The sequence below is a fragment of the Suricata suricatta genome, chromosome 12 (genome assembly GCF_006229205.1).
Source record: "Suricata suricatta isolate VVHF042 chromosome 12, meerkat_22Aug2017_6uvM2_HiC, whole genome shotgun sequence".
Lineage (NCBI taxonomy): Eukaryota > Metazoa > Chordata > Mammalia > Carnivora > Herpestidae > Suricata > Suricata suricatta.
In genome coordinates, this window is record NC_043711.1 from 61303527 (window position 1) to 61326947 (window position 23421).

Below are 23421 nucleotides of genomic sequence, written 5' to 3' on the forward strand. Positions count from 1 at the left end.
ACATCAAGGAAGATAGGAAGAGTGGATATGTGGTTTGGGGGAGCACACACATTTTACAAGCAAAGAAACTGAGGCTCAACAAGATTGTTTGCAGGAGGTCTCAGTTCCTAACTACATGGACCTCTTCCTAGTTTGCTTGAGTGTCCCCATGACATGGAAGCTGGCTTCCCCCAACAGCATTGAATCAAAAGAAATAAGGCAGAATCACAATGTCTTTTATGACATAAGCCCAGAAGTCACATGATGTCATTCCTATAGAATCCCATTGGTACCACAGGTTAGCCCTTTACAGTGTGGAGGGGACTCAGAAGCACATGAGCACCTGGGAGAGAGAATCAGTGAGGGCTGTCTTGGAGGCTGGCTGTCATGGGGATCTTTAAAAAGGGGTTCTACTGGAATATAGACAAAGCCAATATTTTGAACATTTTCTGTTAGATTTGTGACAGAATCTCTTCAAGTCATCCTGGAAGTCACCTCCTCAAAGACTAAAGAACAAATTATTTTCTTTCTTGAAGATGTTGGGAACCTGATGTTTGATGAGCCAACAAGTATGTATGCATATGTGTAAGGTCTGGAGACGAGATGGCAAGGTTGTGGTGCCCTCAGATAAAGTCATATCCTACGGAAGGCCATATCCATGGCCTCTTTACCTCTTTCAGACTGTAAATCCCTCATTTTTTCACATATATCTTTCCAAATAAACATAAGTTGCATTGGGTAGGGTAATTGCTAGTGCCATCATTCAGCAAGTAGAATTTAGTGCCTGTTACCTACTAGGTCTCCCTGCCAGGTGCTAGAAACTCAGGGCTGAAACAGACACACGTGCTCAGGAAAACAGGTAACAGGTGATGTATGTGGACAGAGTTCCAAAATCTCTTAACTTCACCAATTCAGAATTCCTATGGATATCTGAAGTTAGAGGTTTGCAGTTCAATTTTCCAACAGTAAGTAATTTCCACTGCCATTACTGTAGATGTATGTCCTGGGATAAGCTAGGTAATGTTTCAAGTCACTGACCTGCATGAGACCATTTGACAAGGATGCTATCTGGCACATTGTTTTCAAGTTCCTGTTCCAGAAATCCATAGATTTCATTCCCTGAGGTCTCAGGCATCAGAACTGATGGAAAAACAAGGTGGTCTTAGGAGATACCAGTGTATCAGCCCCCGAATTCCCTAGAGGGACTGAATTGAAGTTCCCTATAATATAATTTTGGTTGAACAGTAACCTGACACTCTATACATTTTGTCACCAAGACCAGAAAAAGGATATGAAGAATGTGGAGAAAATATCTATTTTATTTATATTTCAGGTAACACCTTTCTCCAAGGAGCTCAGAAAGCTGCATGAAAACTAGTCAGCATTATATATGGTGCTTTTGTTCTCACGTGCTTGTTTGAATTTTTCAGTATTGCTTCCACTGTGATTTCTTTTTTAACTTTCTTTCTCTTGCTGCTATTCAGTTATAATATTCTGGTATATCCATGTATTAAAGTGACTCAAGACTTAAGTTTTAGGAATCTAGAAGACCAAGATGACATGTTTAAAAATAGAATATTTTTTATGATTGCAACCTGGTGATTCAGACTTTTATGTATTATATGTTGAATAAATGCATGAGCACACTAAGAAATATTAACAGCATGTCTTGCTTATGTCAAAGTGCCAGTAAATGTACATCAAGCCACTGTGAGCAAAAAAATGCCTGAAAAGTAGGGACAGGTGTTATTCATGTGACCCAGTGGAGCACAAGATAATAGCTTTGGAAGTGATTTGGCAGTAGCTGGACAGAAAGATGAAACTTGGATTTGAAACCACAACAGGCTTCCTAGAGCTGCCTTGCAGTGGGAAAACCCACAACTTCAGGCCTCCTGCATCCAGCCCCATGAGGGTAGCTGCGTCTCCCTGCCCAAGGCTTTAGAGTATTGGGAGGAGGAAAATCACGTGTCCTGGGATGTTTCCAGCATGGAAGTGAGAAGGTCTTTGCACATTTTATTGATGATGACCAAGGCAGCACAAGAAAGGAGAAGGTGGGGCCTGGATTTTGGGTTTTTTGTTGCTCTGTTTGCATTTGCTACTGAAGCCCATTATCCCCAATCTTGGGCAGTGCAGAGCTTAAAAAAAAAAAGCAAGATAGCACCAATCATATTAGCTCCTTCTTTTGGGAAAAATTAAGCAAGGGAGAAGCTAAATGTTTTCATTCCATGATTGCTCCACCTTGAAAACCAAGGTCACATGTGATGAGGGAAACAAGTGCCCGTTTTGTTTGCATTGACAGAAGATGGGGTCATAGAAGAGACTGTTTTAATTACAGGCATTCTTAAGGATGTAGAGGGGAGGAGTGTGGGCAAGAACATTACTTCAGCCTCCATTTTGACAATCACCATCAGTCAGCCACCATGACATTTTGAGGAGAAATGAGGAAAATAACCATTACCATGTTGTTATAAGCTGTTTGGTGGCCACTAAAAAGTAGTCTTATGGTTTGACCTCTTCCATGAAATAGCAGACTGGTTTCTCCTTCAGTTTACTCACCACCTCCCCTTCCACACCCAGCCCTGAGACCACATTCTCCGTTCAGCCTCAAACTAAGGTCAAACTTCTAGCCACGTTGGTGATATCTGTTGTTTCTTTTCCTACAGAAGCAAAATGGTAGCTGAGGAGTTTTGTGGCTTGTACTTCCTGGAGTTATGAATAAACCACTTATGTGCTTAGTTCCTTTTAGGCCAAGCCAATTGTCTTTCAGGCCCAAGGTACAATTTGCCTCACTGCATACATGTCCTAAAGTCAATAAATATCCTTGCCCAGTTTTCTTTTTTTTATTTTATTTATTTTTATTTTTTTATTTTGTTTTATTTTATTTTTCCATAATATTTTATTGTCAAATTGTTTTCCATACAACACCCAGTGCTCTTCCCCTTAAGTGCCCTCCACCATCACCACCACCTCTCTTCCCCCCTCCCCCCTCCCCCCCAACCCTCAGTATCCTTGCCCAGTTTTCTAAATCAACTGACTGCTGGAGACCAATATCACCTGAGTATCCCTACTGTCACACGTACCTCTTCAGATCTTGAGAGGGGGCGGGGCTGGGAGGGAGAAGGGAGGAGAACAGTCACATGTGCAGTCCAAGACTTGGGTCGCGTGGGTGAACGAATGACGAATGTGACTGCCTTCATCAGAACTGCGGCTTCCGCCAAGCTCAGCCAGCTGACCCCTGCCCGCACTGCAGCCACCACTCGGCCAGCTCCTCCTCTCCCTGCTGCCACATCCAAACACTCTGCTTGTTGCCTTGGCAGAGGTGTTCAGTCCTTAGATGTGGCTGCTCCAGGGAGCTGTGGAGTCCTGGATAAAGACCTGGTCCAGAGTCTGATTCTGCACATTAACTAGACATGTCAACTCAGGAAAATCATTCGATCCTCCGAGTCTGAGGCCCATGACCTGCAAGATGAGGATAAGTGAGGGGTTTTTTTTCCCCTAAAAAATGTATAGATGATTCCAGCTATGGAGGACTAGTTAGTTTCTAATAAAACAAACCTCCCACATTAGTACAACTACATAAGTTGGATCAAATATTAAAAATGCCTCTCTGGAGGCAGCAGAGAGTTGAGAAGGTAACAAGAGTTTGAGGGGCCATGATCCAAGGCAGAAGAAAAAACAGAGGTGAACCTATGTTTGCTCTAGCCCTTCCCCTTGACAGATTTCTAGATTCCAAAGCAGCAACCTAAGGGCCTAAATACTGAGTGGCAAAGCAAACAGACAAACCCAGTGGAAAGTGATGACCAGAAGTCTGAGATATGTTAGTTGTAGTTTTATGTGCCCTACCAAAGCTAAGTGGAGGGAACAAAGAAAAGCCCTGGATGACGCAACCAGCTCTGGGAGGGACTATTGTAGGGATACACCCTAGGAATAATGGCAAACCAGAAACACACCAGCCAGGACAAAGCCTGGACTCAGCTCCTGACCAGACTACAATGCCCTCTCCTTCTTTAGCAGCCTGTGTGAAGCACAAGTAAAGTCTATGAAGAGAAGACTGTCCAGAACTTTAAGTTTCCTCTGACATTCCTGAAATACACTGTCAGGCATTTAATAAAAATTACTTAGCATTACCAAGAGACAAGACAATATTACAATACACAAGTTAAAAAAAAAATAGTCCCACAGAAAGTCCAGGTAACAGTTCCCAGAAAGGGACTTCAAAAATAGCTGTGGTGGCGCCTGGGTGGCTCAGTCAGTTAAGCCTCTGACTTTGGCTCAGGTCATGATCTCATGGTTCATGGGTTCGAGCCCCACATCAAGCTCTGTGCTGACAGCTAGCTCAGAGCCTGAAGCCTGCTTCGGATTTTGTCTCCCTTTCTCTCTGACCCTCTCCTGCTCATACTGTCTCTCTCAAAAATAAACATTAAAAAAATTTTAAATAGCTGTGATAAATATGCTCTAATAAAATAGAAGAAGGAGAATTCCAGCACATAATTAAAATCAATTTATGAAGGATTCCATACTGAAAAATAAAGGACCTGAAAAGAAATGGGTTCAAAAGTAGAGAAGAAGTAACAAACTGGAAGAAAGACCAGTAGAAATTAACTAAACTGAGGCATAGAGAAGAAAAAGAAGGAAAACACGGAGAGAACATAAGAGAAGTGTGCACACAGGGAAGAATTACAACATAACTTTTAATAAACCTCGGAGGTAGAGGGATGAAAGATCATAGCAGAAGCATTACTTATAGAAATAATGGCCAGGGCGCCTGAGTGGCTCAGTCAGTTAAGCATCTGACTGGATTTCAGGTCAGGTCATGATCCACAGTTTTTGAGATAGAGCCGCACATCAGGCTCTGCACTGACAGCACAGAGCCTGCTTGGGATTCTGTCTCCCTTTCTCTCTGCATCTCTCCTGCTTGCTGTCTATCTTTCTTTCAAAATAAATAAAAAACATTACCCAAAAAAAAGAAATAATGGCCAAAATCTTTTCAAAAGTGATATAAGCAGAAAAGCATAACAAAGGAAACCACGTCCAACCTATCATAGTGCTGTTAGTGCAAATGGGGAGAAAATATCAGTAAAGACATCTTTACATGAGACAATTAGCAAACTTGACTTATTGAACATATACAGGATATTCTGATTTCTGAACCTGTGTGGAAAATTAGAATAGCAAGTATGTAAAAGTAAAAATAAAAGTGTGATGTCATAAAGCAAGTCTTAATGAATGTCAAAGGTTTTAAACCAAAGAGTATATGCTTTCTGATCACAGCAGAATTAAGGTAGAAGTCAGTATAACAAAATATAACTAACAAAATCTCTTAATTTTCAAGTTAAATAATATACTCCTAAAATCCCAAGGAACCAAAGTATAAATCACAATGTAAATTAGAAATTAAGTAGAACAAAGTCATAGTAAAAAAAATATATCAAAAATTGTGAGATACAGAGATATCTGGCTGGCTCAGCATGCAGCTCTTCATCTCAGGGTTGTGAGTTTGAGCCCAGGTTGGGTGTAGAGGTTACTTAAAAATAAAATCTTTTTTTAAGCTTATGTATTTATTTTGGGAGACAGGGAGCATGTGCAAGTGCATGCACAGGCTAGGGAGGGCAGAGAGGAAGAGAGAGAATCCCAAGCAGGATTTGCACTATCAGCTCAGAGTCCAACTCAGTGCTCAAAGTCATAAACCATGAGATTATGATCAAAATCAAGTAAAAACCAAGAGTCTGGAGCCTACCTTATTGAAGCACCCAGCGGCCTTTTAAAAATAAAACCCTAAAAAAAAAGCAGTGAGCTACAGTAAACCCATACAGAGGGGAAATTTTATAGCCTTAAATGCATATTTGAGAAAAAGAGTAAGGTAAAATTAATGAGCAACTACAGAAATTAGAGCAATTTAAACCCAAGGAAAGGACACAGACAAGAATAATAAAAGTGACAGATACAGAAAACTAGAGTACAAAAATCTAGAAAGGCAAAAGTTGGCTCTAGAAAGGACAACAGGAAGGATAGAAGACACAAATGACCAATATCAAGAATGAAAAAACAAATCACTGCAGATTTTGGAATATTAAAAACATGAGAAGATTTTATGAACATTTTAAAACAGCCTATCAATATAATATAGGAAGATGAAAATACGAATAGTTCCATATCATTTCACAAATAAAACATTAAATAAATTGAATAAGTAAGAACAAAAATCCCTTGAGGAAAGTACAGACCCAAATGGCTTCACTGGTGAAATCACTGAATAAAGAATGCAGAATAAAGAGAGAATACCAATCTTACACAAACTGCTAGAATGCTGGAAAAAAGAAATTCTTTCTAAATATTTTTATGAGGCCAGCATAACATTGATACCAAAATCTGAAAAAGCCATTTAGAAAAAAGGAAATTTGCAGGCCAATGTCAGTGGCAAATGTTGGTGTAAAATGTTTAACAAAATATTAAAAAACCAAATCAAGTCATACATAAAGAGAATAATATGTCATTACCAGCTTGAATTTATTTCTAAAATGCAATGTTAACATTCAAAAATTAACAAATGTAATTCCCTACATTGTTAGAATAAAGAGAAAATCATATGACATTATTACAGATGCAAAAGGAGTATTTGAAAAAATTTGACACACTTCTGGTTAAACATCCAACTCTTGATTTCAGCTCAGGTTAAACAAAAACATTGTAATTGACAAATGGCAATATATTCATACAATGGAATATTATAGAGTAATAAAAACAAATATTGACTGAGAGATGCCAAACACAATCCACAATAAATTATTCCATTAATATCCAGCAAAGTTGCCATTTGGTTTTGGAAATCATGACTGGATTTAACATTGAGGACATGTGGGAGGTAGTTTGAGAAGAGAAATAAGGAGGTTTCTGGGCGCCGTTAATGTTCTACTCCTTGACTAGTGAGAAGCCACAGGAATGTGTTCACTGTGTGAAAATTCACTGAGCCTTAATTGCTGATTCATATACTTTTTTGCTGATGTTTTACTCTAACAAAACAGTTAACACACAATTGGCAGCCACCACAGTAACCGCTATTTCAAACATGAATCATGAGTGGATGCTAAAGTGAGTGAGGTGACGCCATGATGAAGAATAGGATATTCGTTGTCTCCAGGTGTCTCCTCACAAGATACTTTTTCTATAAAGCCAAAGATATGGTTTATTCACCAAGTTTGACTATTTTATTTTTTTAATTTTTATTTATTTAGTTTGAAAGAGAGACAGTGCAAGTGGGGAAGAGGCAGAGAGAGAGGGAGAGAGAGAGAGAGAGAATCTGGTAGCACAGAGCCCAATGCAGGGCTCGAACCCATGAAACCATGGGATCATGACCTGAGCCGAAACCAAGAGTCAGACACTTAACCAATGGAGCCACCCAGGTGCCCCATCCTCACAAGGTATTATTAATTGCAAAGGGAAAAACAGTAATTTTGCAGTAGATAAAATTTTTACATACAACCTTACCGAGTGATCAAAGTTAACTTGTGAGTTAGTTTGAAAGGGCCGCCATAACAAAGTGCCACAGACTGAATGGCTTAAACACCAGAAAATAAATTTTCTCATAGTTTTGGAAGCTGGAAGTCCTAGAGCAAAGTGTCAACAGGGTCCATTTGTTCTGAGGGCCATAAGGGAAGAATCTGTTCTTCCAGGCCTCTCTCCTGAGTTTGTAGATGATGGTTGTCTCCCTGTCTGTTCATATCATCTTCCTTCTGTAGGTATCTGTGTTCAAATCTCTCTTCTTATAAAGATACTAGGTCAGAATGAATGAATGACCTCATTTTAATTTAATTACCTCTGTAAAGATCCTATCTCCAAATACAGTCACATTCTGAGATATTGGGAGTTAGGACTTTAACGTATGGGTGTGGGGGGACACAATTCAGCCATAACAACTTGTAGCAATAATGAGACAGTTAGACAGCATCTGACTTTGGCTCAGGTCATGATCTCACAGTCTTGAGTTCGAGTCCTGCATCAGGTTGAGATAGAGCTCTGCGTTGAGTAAGCATGAGCCTAACTTCTTGCTCCTCACTGACAACGCAGAGCCTGCATGGGATTCTCTTTATCTCCCTCTCTCTCTGCCTCTTGTGGGATTCACTCCTTCTCCCTCATTGCTCACTCGCACTCTCTCTCAAAAATAAAAAAAAGGAAGCCATTAAAAAAATCAGAAAACCTCAATTTGCAGCACTTCTACAAAAGACTCAAGATTGTAAAAGACAAAGACCAAAGAACTGTTCTAGATTAAAGGAACACAAACAAATACAAAACCAAACACAAACAAACATACAACCAAGCCAGATAAAGAGAATAATCAGCAAAATTTGTATGAAGTTGAATGAAGTCCATCTGTTAGATAATAGAATAATGTTAATTCTCTGATTTCACTAATTACACTGTGGTTTCAGTGGAAGATGCACTTAATTTTAGGGAATACATGCTGACATATTTGGACATAAGTCTGAGGAATCTTGAAGAATTTATAGAAATTCCTTGTATCATTTTTACAACTTTTTTGTAAGTCTAGAATTATTTTAAACTTTAAAAATTAACATAAAAAAGGAAAATAAAAAACTGCAATTAGAAAAAAATACATAATTAACATATGTGAAAGCCGCTGATACCCATCAAAGTACCTGAGGAAATAAAAGGTGTTCCATTTAGTCATTTATGAATTTTTAATCTTTGTTTTTTTTTGTTTTTTCATTCATGCATTTTTAAATGAATAGGAATGAGTGAAGGGATAAGTTGAAACCAAAGGCAAATATGCATGAATTTGTGGAACAAGGGGTGGAACAGGGGTTCCTCAAATGATACCATTGTTTGGGCTCAAATTCAGGTTAAAAGCAAACTTAAAATAGTGTGAATCCTTATTGAAATGTTTCTAGTGCCACATAGACATAACTTCTATTAACCAGAGTCCCAGCATAAAGAGTAACTTTCTTGGACAGATAAAGAGTATCTTTCTTTTTCTTGTTTAACCTCTGAAAACATACTTACTGTCATATAAAACTCAAAATAGAGACAGCTAACAGAAATTTCCCCTTTCTTTTTTTTAATGTTTATTCATTTTTGAGAAACAGAGAGAGATAGAGCAGGCTCCTGGCTCTGATCTGTCAGCACAGAGCCCGATGTGGGGCTCAAATTCAAGAGCTATGAGATCGTGACCTGAGCTGAAGTCAGATACGTAGCTGACTGAGCCACCCAGGCACCCCCAAAACTTACCCTTTTAATATGAAGATTTTGTCATTATAAAGACTCTGGGTTGACCCAGTTGAAACTCTGGATTAACCAGGACTCAACTCCAGAATCTTCCATTAGGTTCACTCACTATTTATTTATCCAGCAATTACTGAGTGCCAGTGTGTACCAGACACAATGCTACAGCTCCACAAATGCAAAGATAAACAAGGCATAGTATTTGTCTTTGAGGAACTCACCTTTAGATGCTGAGAATAAACATTTCCCCTTCTTTTTTTTAATGTTTTTTTAAATTTATTTTTGAGAGACAGAGACAAGACAGCGCGAGCAGGGGAGGGTCAGAGAGAGAGGGAGACACAGAATCCAAAACAGGCTCCAAGCTCTGAGCTAGCCAGCAGCACAGAGCCCGACGCGGGGCTCAAACCCACGAAACGTGAGATCATGACCTGAGCTGAAGCCATACGCCCAACGGACTGAGCCACCCAGGCGCCCCTCCCCTTCTTTTTAAAAACTATTATTAAAATATAAATTCTAGGGCACCTGGTTGGCTCAATTAGTAGAGGACATGATGCTTGATCTTGGGGTCATGAGTTCAAGCCCCACGTTCGACGTGGAGATTATTTAAATCTTGAGTGTTCGTTCCCTGTGACTGTCTGTGGTAAGAAATTACCACAAACTGAGTGGCTCAAAGCACCACAAATTAAATCACTCAGAGCTCTGGAGTCTAGAAATCCAAAATCAAGATATCAGCAGGACCATTTCCTTTGAGACTCTGGATAGAACCCTTCCTTGCTTCACTCTAGTTTCTGAGGGTGACAGTCAATTCCTTGGCCAGTGGCTTCATCACTGCAGCACTGTCTCTGTCCTCCCTGTCTCTGTCATCCCTGTGTGTCTCTGTCTTCACTTGGTGTTTTCCTCTTCTCACAAGGACAAGAGTCACACTGGATTAGAATCCACCCTAATGACACCATCTTAATTTGATCACTTCTGCAAAGACTCCATGTCCAAATCACTTGGAGCTTTTTCACAGATACCAGGGATTCAGATTTCAAATAATCTTTTTGGGTGATGCAATTCAACCTATAACAGGCACATTTCAGTAAGCAAATTTGATCATCTCCCTTGGGAATTTAAATCTTGAAGGTAAAGGGCACCACTGCTATGTTTTAGTCTTGTTTTCCATGACATAGATGAGATTCCATGATTTGAAGGGCATCTTTCTGGGCCTGTGGAGAAAGTTTAACTGTAATGCTGAAAGGGACTGTTTGAGAGGAGTGCTGGGTAGAGGGTATTAAGGGCACTCAGACCTGTTGTTAAGTACTAATATCTATGCTTTGGACCTAAAGGAGGGGGATGTTGGAAGGAGACAAGGGGAGAAAAGGGATTGTGTAACGGCTAGGGTCCCCACCACCAGTCATCCAGCATTACCTTATCACCTGCTTTACACATGAGACTTTGCAAAATAAAACATTTCTACAACTGACATCATTTAAAAACCAATGGTTTAGATGGCTGGACATTTTTCAACACCGCTAAATTTCATTCCTGCTGGTAGTGGTTTTTTCCCTTTGTCTTAATAAAATTAAGTTAGTCAGTTTATTTTCTACTTTAAATTATATTTTCCATTCCATTGCCTTCCTCCTCCTGTACTAATAAAATGCTATTGTCCTAAGTTTCTACTGATGGTAAAAACATTTGAATAGTGGAAGACTAGAATATTTTGCCTAGATTTTTCTAACAAAATTCTGAAATATTTTTCTTGCAAAAATTGATTTCCTTTCAATAATTCAAACTCCAGTATTGATTAAAATACTACTGATGTGTGAAATGTTGGGAATTTATTTTCTTTCTCATTCTGAATGTTTTCTGTATAAACTCTGGCCTTTTAAGATAACATCTTGTTTCACAGAAGAAAAACTATATTCATAAATAGTTATTTTTTCTACATTTTGCTCACCATGCCTCTCTATAAACCTTTTTTCTTTTCTTGCTTTTTTAAATATTCTCCCTATTTCATTCTATTATTATTCTCTTATATTATGCTTGAGTTTTTATTTATTTTTTAGAGAGAGAGTATGAGCAGGGGAGAAGGACAGAAAAAGAGAGAGAGAATCCCAAGCAGGCTCGATACTCAGTGTGGAGCCTGACTCAGGGCTCAATTCTAGGACCCTGGGATCATGACCTGAGCCAAAATCAAGAGTCAGGTGCTCAACCAACTGAGCCACTCAGGCACCCCTAATTTCTTTTTTATTCTTAAACTTCTTCGACCTAATGCCATAGCCCTACATGTTAAATGTCTTAAACTTAACTAATTCTGTTTGGACATTTTTCTTCATTTTTCTTACATCACTTTGAGTAAAAAACTAAAAAGTATACTTTGTCTTATTAAATGAACATGATTTTTACTAGAAAAATTTCAAAATAAAAATAAACAAAGATTTTAAGGAAAATTTTTAAAAAGCTATCACTTTGGGCAAGATTTTCACACTTTGATATTCTGCTTCCAGACCTTTGCTGAGCATCATGAATGCTATAAAATGCTTATAAAAATGGAAGCATATTAGAGATTGACCATTGCAGATAAGCCTGGCAAGGCGGAAAGAAATCCACCAGGGAAATCCACAACAGGGAGCAGCAAGTGTGGCCTTTGCTTGGTCCTAAGGCACCTGGTGATGCAGCTCTCCCCAAGGCAGGAAGGTCTGGGTGCCCCAAGTTGCCACACCTTGGGTCGCTACAACTGCTAAAGCCCAGACTTGCTCTTGGGAAGCTCAGAAAGACACCAGGGAGTCACATCTACACCCAAATGTCCTCCACCCTATAGAGGCTCTGCTCTCTGCATCTGATGGTGTAGAATGTGCTGGAACCCAGGAACCTCCATGTAGCTGCTGTGAGATAACGAGTGTGCAGTCCATCACCTTTAGGGGGTTCCTTAACTACAGAGTCACCTGCCACCCTTCCTCTGCAGTGGCCCACTTCAGAGATGTGAGGTCCCCATGCTTTTACCTGAGGATAGGACAGCCCTAGGGTGGGAGAGGGAAGAGGAGGTGGGAGGGGCAGCTCATTAAGAACTCTCCCTCTCTCCCAGGCATCAGAGCCCTCAGCCCTCTTCAGGAGTCCCCTTGCTAAGGATCCCCACCTTGCCACTGAGCTCCAGAAACAAAAGCACCAAATTATCCTTCCTCTGCCAACCACCAGACCCGCCGCTCCCAGCAAATATCTTTAAAAAATGTACATATTCAGTGAAGAGAGAAAAAGTGGTACGGTTTTATTTGGCCTTTCCTTGATTACTACGAAAGTGTGGCTTTGTTTCACTGCTTCCTTGGCATTTGCTTTTACACTTGGTGACTTATCAATGATTTTTTTCTAGTTGTCCATTTTCTACCACAGTGATCATCTTTCCCCTACTAATAGGTATTTTCCCAAATGTATCCCTGGTCTTTGAACTGGATTTATAACACTTTCATTTTCAAGTAAGCTCCATGCCCAGCAAAGAGCCCAATGTGGGGCTTGAACTCACAATCCTGAGATCAAGACCTGAGGTGAGATCAAGAGCCAGATGCTTAACTGACTGACCCACCCAGGTGCCCCTATCATATTTCTAAATATGCTGACATTTTCATTTGTAGGTGGTCAGATCTCTCCTTCTTCTCCTCTGTGATTTGTGTTTTTAATAACACACACATAAATTCCTTCCTTACCCTAGTGTTATGGAAATATTTGCTGAGGGAAAAGATTATTTAGAACTGCCTCAAAGAGTATGAAATTTTTTATATAATATGGGAAAGTTTCTTTATGGTCTTATTTGTTGTATTAGTCTTGTTTTAAAATTTTATTATTTAGTCAAAGAAGAAAATAAAAGCTAACCACTATGACATCCAGAAAAGTCTGTGCCCTCTGTCTCATAGACTCTGGAGTCAAAGTCATTTCCACAGGACAGGTAAGTGTCTCAGTCAGGCTTCTCCAGGACTCCCTTAACCTTCACTGAGTTTTAAAATAAGACTGAGGCCAGCTACATAATTTTAGGGTCCAATGCAAAAAGAAAATGTGTGGATCCTTTTTCAAAAATTATAATAATTTCAAGAGGGCAACACTAAGCACAAGACCCTCTGTAGGCACAGAGTCACAAGCCCAAAGCCCATGAAGCCACCTGCCCAGAGCATAGACAAACCAAGCCATTCGGGTCAATTCCTGGGAACAGATAAACCAGTTAAACCAGTCAAAAACTGTTTCATGAGGGTTTTGCTTGACGCGTTTCTAAAAAGGTTGTGACTGAATTCTTTTTGACTGAATTAGCTGAATACAATAGTACCATGGGGGGAAAGAGAGGATATTATCAGACTGGAAGTCCTATAAGCAATTTGGGGATAATATCTGAAGTAAAAACTTGAAATGTGGGATCTTTGAAGATCTCAAAGACATAATTCCAAAATTCAACAATAACTGTCAATAATGTTCATCTTCCAGGACCTGGGCTGAGGGAATTAGCAGAATGATTTATTGACCACTACCCTGGGCAGGCACTGTACAGACCCATTTCATAGATGAGGAACCTAAGGCTTGAGGAGAAACAGAGTAAATTCCCTAGTTAACTTGGCCCATCAGAAGTGAAAAGGGATTCAAATTCAGATCTGAACCCAGAACCTCCCTCTTAACTTCCATGTTGTTCTGGAACCATAATCACAGGACCTCCCTTCCACAAACACAAGTGAAACACTGGATTTTGGAGGACCATGGGGATGTCCAACTGGTGGTATTGCACTTCACACACCCTAAAATGTGCCTCATGTTTGTGAAAGACCAGGAGCTTCTGTACAGCCCTGAACTTGCATGTCAATGATTTGGGGCTGAGAGGGGTAAAGCCACTGTGTTTCCTGCCAAAGACAAGGCTTTTTTTCCTCTCCTTTGTATAAACAGCAGGTTGTTTTCCTAGTTTTTAGCTGAATGCCAAGCTGCAATAAAAAATTTAAAAAAATAAATCTAAATTCTTGCATAGAACATTAAGGATCGAGAAGATGAACCTCAAAAACACAAGTGTTCAGGCTCCATGTGCACAACCAGCATTCCAGATAACCTATTTAAGCCTTGCCCTCACCCAACAGTGTTTCACAGCTGGCATTTATAGGCTTTTGCATGCGAATTGCCCTCTGGTTTTTTTACCCTACTGGAAACAAAGCTAAAATGAACTGTTCACAGCACTGTATGTTACTGCTCTTCTTCCAGGGCAACCTCTAGACCTAGGGAAAGTCCAAGAATTGAACTGTCTACATGATTGAAGCCAAAATCAGGGGATATATATGACTTTCTCAGTTTCCCAGTTTACTGTTTATACATAGACATCGAAATAAAACACCATATCATTTCCTACTTTCCACATCCCCTCCAGGATGCAGACAGCTGGACAGAAATTTTAAAAAGAATTTTATTCTCTTTTCTCACCCGTGTTGGCTTTGATAACAATTCAGAAGTGCCTCCTGAATTCATATCTAACATTTGTTTAAAATAATTGTCAATGTCTTATTGAGGACCCGGAAGTAGGAATGTTGAAATGACTTACAACCAATTAAAGATAACATTGTAAGTATTGTAAAAATGATATTTTGCTGTGAGTTTTAAAAAATTGATAACCCTGCAAAACTCAATGATAAATTCCTCCCTTCTGAGTATTCATGGCCCTTTGTAATGTCACTTTGCTGTTTTCCCATAAAGAAGTGGAAACTATTTTATCATTTCTGGAGTCTGGGTTGACCTTGTGACTTGCTTTGAACAACAGAAGTCTTTGGAAATGACATTATCCAATTTTTTAAGACTATACCTGAAGAGATCCTGCAGCTTCTGCTTTGACCTTCTTGGACTGCTGCCCTGGGACTGCCAGGTAAAGAAGATGGTCTAGCTCACTGGATGAGAAGAGGCCATGTGAAGCAACCAACAGTCAGCACCAACTGCCAGCCCCATGAGTGAAGCCACCTGGGACCTTCCAGCCCAGCAAACTTTCGGCTGAGTAAAGCTGCCCAAGTAAACCCAGGAGGAACCAGCTAAGGAACCACCCAGCCAACCCACACAAACACTGGGAATAATAAAGCACTGTTTGTTTGGCTTGTTACACAGCAATGACTAGTTGATATATCTGCGGTAATATTGCAAATGTCATGTACAGATGATAATTCTGCATTGCTTTGAAACCAATCCCAAATTTAGGACTTTCCAAATGTAACATCATAACAGTATTAGAAAGACCTGAAGGGCAGAGACCCTCCACTTCAAGTGAGGAAGAGGAGTAAATGAAACCACTGAGGTGCTTATCAGAATCTCTTGCTTTTGCAGAGATTAAGCATAGACTCTGAGGCCAAAGTGTGTGGACTCAAGTACCAGACCTGCCAATATTAGTTGAATAACCTCAGACAAGTCATGTTACCTCTCAATTCCTTAATGTCTTCACTTACCAATGGGGATAGAAATAGTATCTCCCCCAAGGTCTGCAAGGAATTAATTTGAAAATTTTCATAAACTATTTTGAAACATACATGACACCTAGTAAAAGCATAATATTAGCCTTTATTATTGGGGGTGGACAGAGCCTGTGCACTTTTTAAAAGCAAATTAAACAATATAACAGCCAATGTTCATGCACCCTGCTCTCCTGCACCCTGACTTTAAAAACTGTACTCTACATTGATATATATATACACACACACATATATATATGTATATATGTGCATATATAAATAAATAAAATATATATTATATATTAAAGAAATAAAATAAAACATATATATATATAAGGGGTGTTTTTATTTATTTTTGAGAGATACAGAGTGTGAATGGGAGAGAGGCAGAGAGAGAGGGAGAGAGAATCCCAAGTTGGCCACTGCCAGTACAGAGCCTGATGCTCAAACTCACAAACCGTGAGATCATGATCTAAGCTGAAACCAAGAGTCAGACACTTAACCAACTGAGCAGCCCAGGCACCCCAATGTGGTATCTTTCTATCTCTGCTAGAAAGGGGTGGGACACTGGGCACCTGTGTGGCTCAGTCAGTTGAGAATCTGATTCTTGATTTTAATTCAGGTCATGATCTGAGGGTCATGGGATTGAGCCCCACATCAGGCTCCATGCTCAGCTCAGCTCTGTCTCTTTCTCTACCCCTACCCGAAAACTGCATGTTCTCTCCCTGTCTAAACAAAACAAACCAAAAAAGCTTCAGGCAAACAAGAGATTCCATTTTTACATCTGTACAGTTGGGATAGGGGGTGGGAAGGAAAGAGTGCGAGAGATAGAGAATGGCTCTTTCAAGATTAGAAATTTTTCCTATATTACTTTTTTTTTAAAGCCATAATGCTTGTTTTGAAATAATATTTACACATAGAAGAGTATGAAATTTTTATTTTTATCCAAAGAATTCTGAGTTTAAAGGTTCTACGTTGATGAAAACAGATGGAAGTCAACTAGACCATTTATTATTTTCATGTGTATCAAACTCTCAAAAGAATCTCTTACTGAACCAATGGTTACCACTCTTAAAACAACTGATAACATCACAGCTGAAAGTGAAGCTTGCAAGAAAATAATTTCTATGCTAATTTGTTTTCATTTAACTAAATGGAATGAAATTCTTACAGCCAAAATTTCTTCTGATGCTGAGCCTAGTACAACCTGAATAGTCCTCTGAGGCTATGTTATTGTGACAATTAAAAGTACAAATGTTGGCTACATTCTTGACTGGACTATAGATCTTTTATGATTCTGAGCACAATGTAAATACAAATGTTGTTTTACATTCTTGACAGAATCCATTCCATGTGACCACAGGGGCTGAACATTGCTTCCCCTGTACTTTGTTCCCTCTCTCATGCATCTTCCGCTTCAATGTAAATATTATGAAGCCTCAACTATTTGACTTGACTATGGTGTTATCCAAATTTAAATGAGAGGGATAGTGTGCTGAGCACAGCAACCTAGTAGCTTGTGCAGGAAGAAAAAAGTCTGGCCATTGACTGTAGAATGTGCTTGAAAATAGAAATTCAAATTGCAAGTGCCACTCTGGAGCTTCCTTCAAAAAAGACTCTTGGGGGTAATATTAATCATTATTCCATGGTTCAAATGACATCATAGGATGAAGGAGTCTGCTCCTTCATGAATATATTAGGCACCTCTGATTATTTTAAAAGTCTAAATGTGAACTAAAAACACATTGTAGCCAGCATATTTTCTTTTAATTTTTAAATTCATGCATATCCTAAGAGAAATGAAATCCATATGCTTATAAAAATTCATTTACACTTTGCACTTCACAATGTGTGACAGAGTCTTTTTATAAATGTTTTAATATCTTTGTTTACTTTTGAAAACATCCTTTCTGTGAGAATAAATTCCAAATCATTTGGAGTCAGAACCCAACTGCCATATTCAATCAGTATGCACCATTCACACACAACTAATAAGGCTAAAACATTTGGGGAAAACTCACGGACAGCCTCTGGAGCAAAGAAGCGTTTTTAAATAAAAAGACCTAGATGGATGCATATGAATGTTACCAAAATAGTAAATTTTAGAGCTATCCCTTAAATGCTATTTTGTCACACACATTTGAGTATGTGTGGATTTTTTCGAACTAAACTTCAGCAACATATGAAGATCTCACCTACACTTCAAACTCCGAAGGGTACACCTGAAGGGGACGGGTCATTCCTCTCCTGATGTCCCTAAAAGTCATTTATGGATCTTCCAAGGAGAAGACTTTAAATGTGTCTCTTCCTGAAGATACTGTTGAAGGATTCTGTACTTTTTGTGTCGCAGTGGCAGCCAACCAGAGGGAGGAGGCAGGAATGGGGGTGGATTCATCCTAACAAAGCTCATTTACTCAGTGAAGAACAGGAAGACAAAAGTCAAAGACCAACATGGCTACCAATAATCAACATACTGTGTTCCGCAGGAAATGCAACAGGCTTTCTGGCCCCCTCGAGGTGAACAGAGTAGGACAAGGTCTCTGTATACCAGTTTCTGGTCTGCGGACTTGACAGGAAGCATGGTCACATGACATTGATCTAAGTACGTTTGGCACGTAAAATCTACTTCAGTGCAGTAATGATGGCAAATGGGCTGGTCATTAATCCTCACTGGTCTAGCCATAAAATCATCAAGTATTCTTAAGGTTTTGGTGAATGTCCAAGGGCTTACCAGCTTTGATTAGTAGCCGACAGTGGCACTCCCTTTGATGCTGTTGAAAGTTTCAGGAAATTCCAAGCCCAGCATTAGCAGTCTTGACAGCCTCTATCTGGTATACAGAAATATGGTCTGCAGCGCTGACATGAATGAATATACCATAAAATATCGATGAAGAATGCACAAAGCTAAGGAAGAAATCAACAATTACAACACAAATAGTGACTAACTCTGACCCAAAAGCCAGTCTCTACTCTTTACATATAATCAAATTTAATCCTTGCAAGTGCCCTGAAAGGGAAATATTAGTCCCATTATATAGACAAGGAAAATGAGGCTGGTAAGTTTTGCCTAAACTTGCCCAAAGCAACACAACTGCCAAGTGGTAAGACAGAGATTTGAACGTAGGTATTTCTCCAAACTTTTAGCCACCACATACTCCATCTCTTCCCAGACTATTTCCTATAGATGGGGTGATCCACAGCTGGTAGTAAGAATTTAATACATGTAAAAATCCAAGTTAAAAATGGTTTAAGAGAGGAAAGAAATAGTAAGGGAGGCTGTCATTTTTTTAGGATTTTGTCCTAAAATAAACAGAAAAGTGAGAAAGTCTTTTTCCTTGCTACCTCTCTGTAATACATTAACCCTTATTATAAATATGAATTGTGACTTTAAACAAGAACTTCAAAAGTCACTATTAAAAATAGACATGTTGCTTAAAGTTGAGGTTCAAATCCAAACTAATCAAAAATATCAAAATGGCACAAATACAGATAAAATTCATCATATTCCCTAAAATCATCAGTTTCAATCAGGTGGTTTTTCAAACTTGTTCTGCATTCAGAGAATTGGATGTATGTATCTACCAGGGCCAAAATCAGAAGTGAAACTTATTTTAAAAGGGCTCTTGACTTCTCAGCTAACTATTTGGTAATTCCCATGTGGATAAGCCTAAAAAATTCATTTTTCACCACATGTCCAGCTGGTCCTCTTTGCTCCAAAAATCAAAGCATCTAGTTATCAATTACAATAATAACATCAACAACAAAAGTGCTCTTCTTGTAAACAGATGTTGTTCACAACCTGGACAGGTCCATTAGAATGATGATTTTTTTGTGTGTGTGGATCGAGTGTTAACTTTGTTTTCCTCTTTATATTCATGGAACAATATGTGCTCCCTCTGGTGGCCAGAATGAGATTTTTAGCTTCTTAGGTGAGCTGATCTTTTTACACTCTTTTGCTGAAGTATTTTCCTTTCCTTTTCTTTCTTTTTCTTTTTTATTTTTTGGGGGTTTTTTTGTTTGTTTCACAAGTTTTAGGTTCCAATTAAACTCTTTTAAAAAATCAACTTCTTTCAATTCATTCAAATATCTCACTCATTTTTTCCTCCAAGAGATTTGTTGTTAAATCCAAACCATCTAGTTAAAGAATTTTCATTTTGTTGTGTGTTGTTTGGGGTAAGAGAAAATCTTAGGAAGCTAAAACCGCATCCATCAGTGACCAAAAGAACTCCCAACAGTGAACGTTGTGTGGCTGGTAAGAAACTGGAGATAATTGATTGGTCAATATATCTCACCAGAGAAAAAGGAAATAAAATGTTACACGATGGAAATGTAATTTAAGAACTGAATGAACACTCGATCAGCATATTGCATCCTTAAGAAGAAAAAAGACAGTGGAGACAGCCCAGGTGGTTCAACTGTAGTGCAGCTGAAATTCCATCACCCATGAAAACTATAATTGGGATTCCTCTTTTGGATTTGGCCAACCCAGAAACAGATGTGTGTTCCAACCAAGATCACAGACTGCTGCTCCTGGAGAAGAGCTCTTTAGAATGAAACAGAGATTTTAACCAGTTTCTACTCCAAAGAAGAGACTTGCCTAAATTGAGTATAATTGTTTCAAGTGTTTAGAATTCCCAAGTTGGATTCTGACTAAATGTGTGGTTCTCACTATAATGCCTTGGGGGAAAAAAAAGATAGTGTGATTCCTCCTTGCTCTGTTGAAGAAGAGAAGGAGGAGGAGGAGGTGAGGGAGGAGAAGGAGGAGGAGGAAAAGGAGGAAGAAGAGGAGGAGGAGAAGGAGAAGAAAGAGAGGAGGAAGGGGGGAGGAGGAGGAGATGGAGGAGGAAGAATCCAAAAATAGATGTGTTTTATGTTTTGTTTTGTTTTGTCTTGTCTTGTCTTATTTTGTTTTGTTTTCAAGTGGATATTCAATCATTTAGCCAGAACTATCTCAGTCATAGGACATTTCTTCAGTGAATGTGGCAAGTTCAAGGTGAAGACCGAATACCATTTTGTGCATAATTTCTGCCTATTAAAAGAAGAAATCAAGTGTTTCTCATTACACAGCCTGTCTGGATGCACAGGCCTTTCAACTGAACTCCTCAGGCATATTTTGGCAAGATTCTAAATTCATATTATCCAGCATAACATGGAGCAGGTAGGGTTTCTTTTGAAAAGAAACCCAGGCCAGTGTAATTCTAGCTAGGGAAGCTGATGCCAGGAAACCTACCCAGTGCTTTAACCTGAACCACCATTCAATTAAATGAATCCCATCCTCTTTAACAGGAGTCAAGAAACAAGCAAATGGAGAAACACAGTTGTCCTTGAGCAAGGTTCATCTGTAAGGAGGCTAAGAGATTCCAAGCGGATTTGGGACGGGTAATAAGAAAGCCTGAGCCAGTACTAGATATTTACATTTTATTTTTAGCCAATATCCCTACCCCACTCCACCTCAGCCTTTCTCTCCTGACCTAGAGAGATGGACTCCCTTCAAAGGAAAGGAAAATCGCATTTCCTAGCCCCTTGCAGCCCTTTCAGTGATCTATAAAACAAGTCAGAATGTCTTCAGGAAGAACAAAACTCTGTGTCTCTTGTCTCTCGGTCTCCTTCCTATTGGTTTGCCAAAAAGCAGCTACCTTTCCCAGACAAGTTATTACAATCCATTCTAAGCACTTCCTCCAATCATGAATACAACAAAATCCTGCCTTTATTCATTTAAGCACGGAGCTGGCCCTCTTTACAAATACTCTGTTTTTAATAAACTCTGTTGATACGCATCCATTCAGGAGAATAAAGAGAATACAGTGGAGCTGAAGCAGCTGGTATGCAAAGATCAGATCTGCAGACCCTATCAGTGTGTAGAGAGCCCAGATCTTTGGTGTGCACAGTCAAATAGCACATATACAGAAACTGAGATATTCTGCATCTGAATTTTTGTTTCCTGGAAGGATTCATAAGAGACTGGGGGCACCTGGTTGGCTTAGTGGATTAAGCGTCCAACTTTGGCTCAGGTCATGATCTCACAGTTCATGGGTTCCAGCCCCACATTGGACTCCACATTGTCAGAATCTCCACTTAAGATTCTCTCTCTCTCCCTTTCCCCCACTCGTGTTTTCTCTCAAAAATAAATAAACTTTAAAACTATTAAAAAATACTATAACACTGTTCACCTTTAAGGACAGAGATAAGGATAGGAGGAAACTTACACTTTTCACTTCAGTGCTTCTGTACTACTAGAATTTTCTAACAATGTACATATATTACTTTTGTTCCCTCAAAAAAAAACCCAAAGGGTTATTTGAGTGATTATGTCTTTTTTGTTTGTTTGTTTTATTTTTAGTGCTTCTCTGTATTAAAAAGGGACATTATTCTTAAATTTAAAGGAAAACAAAAAGGCAAGTGCTAGAAGAAATTGTTCCTGGTGAGTGATTATTTCTTAAATTCTTGTGCCTGACAAGATACTACATAATTTTATCCCAAGTCTCCTGCACCTCCACAGATCCATAGGCACAAAAACCAAAATCGCAATATTCCAATGGGATCCTCTGGAGAGAAAAAAAAATGCTTAAATGCTGGGTCCCCCATCAATCATTAAAATGACTTTCCTATCCTTTTTTAACAACAAAATCATTTCCAGGGAGATGAAGCAAGACCAGTGCTAGTCTTCCTTCAGGCCAGCTCACTGTGGGTATCACTGCACTCGATTGTGCATTTCAGAGAGAAGAACACAGAAGCTGAGAAGTCAGAGGCCTCCGCCAGTCACACTAAAGTGAAGCAGGGATTTAACCAAGCTCACTGGGACTTTCCAAGGCCTGAGGTGTCAAGAGAGAAGGGATATCCCACATCCAATGTCAAAGCCTGCAGGCACTTTGACTGCATGCTGCCCTAGCACCATGAAAGCTCATCCCACAGCCAGGGAACTCTGAAAGGCCCACCTCCAGCCATGGGGAACCACTGGGGACAGATTTGGAAAGTGCCAAATGCAGGTGGCATTTATAACATAGGCATCTTCCATCCTTCCTGAGTCACTTTTCCCAGCTTTTTCACCCTTTACTCTCATCAGCACAGAATGGAACATGTCTAGGAAATGGGATGGCAATTCAGGACCCAGGCTAGGTAAACAGAATAGTGTTTCTTCATAGATGCCTTCTTCCTGGGCCCAGAAAGCCTGTCCTCCTCTTCCTTGCAGGACGCATGGACTCATGACAACCGTGAATGTGTAAAGCTCGTGTAAGTACATGAAGACACACAGAGAGGTCCAGTGACTTGAAAACACGCTTCTTTTTCTTACTTTATTCCCATTACAGTTTTGTGTAGCTTCTCTGCAGGAAATGCTGGCACAGGAGGCTGAGGACCCCAGGCTCAATTCTGGCCCTCTGATGAGATGGTGTCACCTAGTTTTTGTCCCCAAGCCCTGCAATTTGTAGCTTGCCATATGGTCCAGAAAAAAGAAACCAAATAGCTAGTCCTCAGTAGTCTTATCTATAAAATGAAACTTTTTTAAAAACGTAAGACCCTTTGAAAACCTGGGAACAAAAGTTTCTACATGCAAAATAGCAGATGTTCTTTTGTGATTAATACCTTCACTGGGTACAATTGCAAGAAGACGCAATAAAAACAATCTCCTCACTGGTACCCTCTTAGTCCAAACAGGCAGCTCCACTTACAAGCAAAACCTTCATTTCAAAAATCTCTTCCATCCATTTTAGAAAGCCAAACACAGAAAGGAAAAACAACACAATTAGCCAGAGACCTCTGTGTAGTTAGAAAACGCTAGATT

The 23421-nt window shown here is 39.4% G+C and overlaps 1 long non-coding RNA gene across 1 annotated transcript; it reads left to right on the forward strand.

Moving 5' to 3' along the window:
* Positions 1 to 303: 303 nt before the first annotated feature.
* On the forward strand, positions 304 to 1639 carry LOC115275253. Its single transcript, XR_003901446.1, has 2 exons — positions 304 to 548; positions 1313 to 1639. It is a non-coding gene; the product is annotated as an uncharacterized LOC115275253 (long non-coding RNA).
* The last annotated feature ends 21782 nt before the right edge of the window (positions 1640 to 23421 follow it).